The following is a 4,467-nucleotide window of genomic DNA, read 5'->3' on the forward strand; positions in this document are numbered from 1 at the left end:
TCCATCATTTGCAACTCCAGTCCATGTACCACTGTTACAGCCCAATGTAAATAAGTTGGTTTGTTCAGGTTCCTTTGGGTTAGGAGTGAATATAGCTATAAGAGCAACTTCTTTATAAGTATTAATGATGTCCCCTTGAGCTAGACAGACATATTGAACTGATCCTTTAGTTACATTAGGAGAGTATGACTGGCCACCACTAGAAACAACTAGTAAAGGAGGCAAAACAGCCTCTATCTCAGCTTTTGTTGGTAGAGGACAATCCTGAGCAACTGATAGTGACAGAACACATAAAACAAAGACTAGCACTGCTTCTCTCATCATTGCTATCAAACTACTTTCCCAATGACTAAACAAATTTATGACTGCTAGCAGGATCTGATCACCAATAAACAACTTAACAGTTTATCATTGAATTACTCAATACACAATAGAATACACTAGATCTGTAAGTTGCACAAAAATCAGATTAAATAGACAAGACAACAATATTCATACTGTTTACACAAAATTAACTAGTTTAATAACTACATGTAAGTTACATTCCTTCAACAATGACATCATCAACTGCACTGAATAACAAAAATTTGGCAACTATGTATTGTACACTCACAACAGATGTTCACATTTGGCAGCTTAAATCATAATAAAACGAGACACCGATGGTGCATTGGCCTCGCCAAAACAAAGAAAAACAATATTAATTTTGTTTTGCATGTATAATTTTAAAACTATATTTTGTCCTGCATATTACCACTGTAGTAAAAGTTACTTGCTTAGATAGTGTTGACTGCTTATAGTTTTGATTGCATTCTTCATAGTCTAATTAAGATGTGAGGGTGTTTGGGTGTGGCTACAAACTGACAGCATGCATGACAGTTGTTACAGTACTGAGAAAATGTCAAATCTTGATTGCTAGAGTTGCCACAGTGCAGGAAAGTGTCAAATCTTGATTGCTAGAGTAAAATAGTGTCTCTTGTAGTAGTCTCACCCCACCCCTTCGCTACTTGCAGAGGAAGGGTCTGGAGACACTGCTATCTAAATTGTGTGTAATTGGACTCGCCACGCTTGCGTAGGCGGGTACTATGCAGTTGGGTTGTCATTCTGTCTGTCATTCTGTCACGAAAATTCCTGTTAATTCCTAGTCAATATCTTTTTTACTGAGCTCTCCTGAGTTATAATTCTTTTTAAGCTTTCAGAAAAAGATAATTTATTTAGCTCCGTTGTGTTTTCATAGCAATCCGTGGTAGCAAAAGCCAAATATTTTCAAGAATAGACCACTTTTCCTAGCCAAATCTTCGTGTTTCACTCTATTTGGTCAAGATTAGCATTGATAGGTAGAGAAAAGTACATAGATTAAAAAATATGTGGGAATTTTCTAATCTCTTTTTTGTTTGCGAGTTACAGTTGCTCAAAGTTTGTGATTTAGCCTCTTCGAAAAATTTTCAGGCAGCACTGGGGAAAGCAGGAGCAACCAAACTATCTCAGTCTCTTTTAAATATCTAGGCAAATTTTTTGTGCTTACTCTTTCTTTGAATAGAGCTTCAGATGCTAAAATAAATTCCAGCTTTTCTTCTTTCTCCTACCCACGTGCCATGTTTATCTGCACTGCACTGCTGACCACACCTAAAATTTATTTCATGGATCAGTGCAGTAATTGCATTGTTGCACTTTGCACTTTGTCAAAATCTATTATCCTTTTTTTCAAATATCAAGTTGCTTAAGCCCAACATACACTATGCAACATTTGTTGCAAACAAAATGTTGCAACTTGTTGCATGCAACACAGTTTATACAGCAGTCAATGGAGGCAGTACAAGTAACACATTATCCCTCAGGTGAATCTCAGCAGGCAAGTCCACGCACCATCTTGCTTCATTGACTGATGTAACCAAATCACTGAACAATGTCCTGTCATCAGGAGACTCACACCAACACTGCTGCATCAAGGAATAATTATATATAGCAAAAAATATATCTAATTATTATTATTATGCATACATGTCTTCTGAGCAGGCTTCATTATGAGGACAGCTTAACCTTTGCCTACTATCCAATAGTTCCACTAATCCTATTGGATCCATACCAGGGTATGGTATTTTCCCAGCACTAAAGACTTCCCAACACAAAACACCATAAGACCACTGTGTGTGTGAGAATTGAACCATACTATATAGGTCTAATAATATCATTTAAAACTGACCACGTCTGATTTTAATATCCCATAGTGAAGACTTTTAAGTACCATTTGTTTGACTGGGAGTTTAGCAGACTTTAACTCTTTAAATTGCTTTAAGTATTTTTTGTGTAAATTTCTTCCCATAGACCAAAATCAGCAACTTTGATGACACCATTATCAGCAATCCTATGATCATTAAAATTAGTCACCACTAGTAAACACATTTCTATTGGCTGTTATACTTACAAGCAATTTCGAGCAGCAAGATCACAATAAATAATCCTTTGTGAAGCTAAGTAATTCATTCCATTAGACACACAGAGAGTAACTGTTTCCTAACATTTAGCACTCTGCTTTCTTCACTGGTTTCTCCCACTATAAGGTAAGACTTCTCTTTCTGCAAACAAGAAAAAAGACTTCCTTTTGACATAGCAGTGAAATAGAGGCCTTCCTTGACTTTAAATATTAATTATTGTAAATTTGAACCAGCAATGTGATAAGGAATGAATGTGAGACTGTGAAAGTAGTTGTTGATATGGGGCCGTCTAGGATTTAAGAGCCAGTTTTAGGCCAAAATGCTGAACAGCCTCAAGCCAAGATGTCATTAAAGGAGAGGGGGTCATAAATTGGGGAGGCATACTAGAATATAGGATGAATGGGAGCAGGCATGGGGTCAAGCACTTGGTGCTTGTACTTAAGTACAAATAAGCACAGCTTTCTAAGTACTTAATGCTGCTTACAAGTACCTTTTCAATATAATCTATGTGCTTTGTACTTGTACTTAATTACTTTTACAAATTTACAAAAGTGCTTTTAAGCACAGCAAAAATTACACATGAATAGTGTACATGTACATGTACATGTACATCTACATCTACATGGTACATCTACATGTATATGTCGATGTCATGTACATGTACCACTATATGTACATGTACATGTACATGTACCACTACATGTACATGTACATGTAGTATACAAGTTTTGTAGCACATTGTGTGATTGTGTGTTAGCTTGAAGAATGGTAATGGCATCACCATTAGTGGTATCACTCCAAAGCTCTCTGCTGTTTCCATTTATTATGAACAATTCACAGAGTTAGTGTTTATTAGATGCAATAGTAAATTAACTATAATTGTAATTTTAATTAATTTTTACACTTATTGAATATCTAGTACTTATTAATGTAATTAAGCACAAAAATGCTTGTTCTTGTACTTAAGCACTTATGTTAAAGCTATAGATTGTGCTTGTGCTGGTACTTCTAACACATTTAAGTGCTTGTGTTTGTGTTTAAGTACATTTCATAGTGCTTGACCCCATGTCTGAACGGGAGTAACATAAAGGTGGTTAGGTGGATAAAGGTCTCAAGAGATGAATGCTTGTAAAAGTTGCGATAAATGAGACCCAGGATAACTTAAAGTATTAATCATGCTCTCTTAAGTTTGACAGACTTATTGAACTGATCCTTCAATCTCAGCTATTGTTGGTAGAGGACAATCCTGAGCAACTGATAGTGATAGAACACATAAAACAAAGACTAGCACTGCCATCGCTATCACCCAATCGAATGAATTTATGACATCATCAACTACTCAAATATCATATCACTATAAAATTAGGAAATCAAACACTTAACAATAATTATCTCAATTGAAACTATGAATAAATAATTATGATGATGATGAAAGACAGTGAAGGTATGATCTATTAATAAAAATATGGAAAGATAAAAACAATAAACTTGATGCATTTCATATTAGTAGCAGTTTCTAATATAAATAATAAGAATGGAGAATAAAAAACAAACAAATTTCATGACTCAAATACCTCCATCGTCATCATCACCATCTGTAAAATCTATCTCAATTTTTTCCACATAGTGTGTACGTCGTACAGAAAGATGACGTTCAAAACGAATACTACCAAATTCAGAAATCATGATTTCATCATCAATAGAAAAACCACTGTCTTCAAGGATTGTCTTGTTTTCAAATATTAAATTTTCAGCAAAATCTTTTCCTTTATTTCCTTTTCCATTAATCGAAACTAGACTCTCTGGTGCATTTTTGACTTGTGGTGACTTGACTTGAATATTTGAAGTTTTATTTTTAGCAACTGTAGATGCCGTTCCATCCCTCACTGTCCAAGGACAGAGAAGTAATTTCCAAGCATTTCTCGAGTCACTGCTTAGAACAACAAAAAAGAAGAAAATAAAGAAACCTTGAAATGCATTGAAGAAAGCAAAGAAGAACTGAATGATGAATGAGATGTTAGGCTCAGTAATG

At 35.0% G+C, this 4,467-nt stretch overlaps 1 protein-coding gene across 1 annotated transcript in view; it reads right to left on the bottom strand.

Annotated features, from left to right (window-relative positions):
* LOC109581763 (adhesion G-protein coupled receptor G6-like) overlaps positions 1–4,467 on the bottom strand; it is a 13,607-nt gene that overhangs the window by 4,418 nt on the left and 4,722 nt on the right. The window lies entirely within an intron of this gene.

The sequence above is a fragment of the Amphimedon queenslandica genome, unplaced genomic scaffold, assembly GCF_000090795.2.
Source record: "Amphimedon queenslandica unplaced genomic scaffold, v1.1 AMPQUscaffold_13420, whole genome shotgun sequence".
Taxonomy (NCBI): domain Eukaryota; kingdom Metazoa; phylum Porifera; class Demospongiae; order Haplosclerida; family Niphatidae; genus Amphimedon; species Amphimedon queenslandica.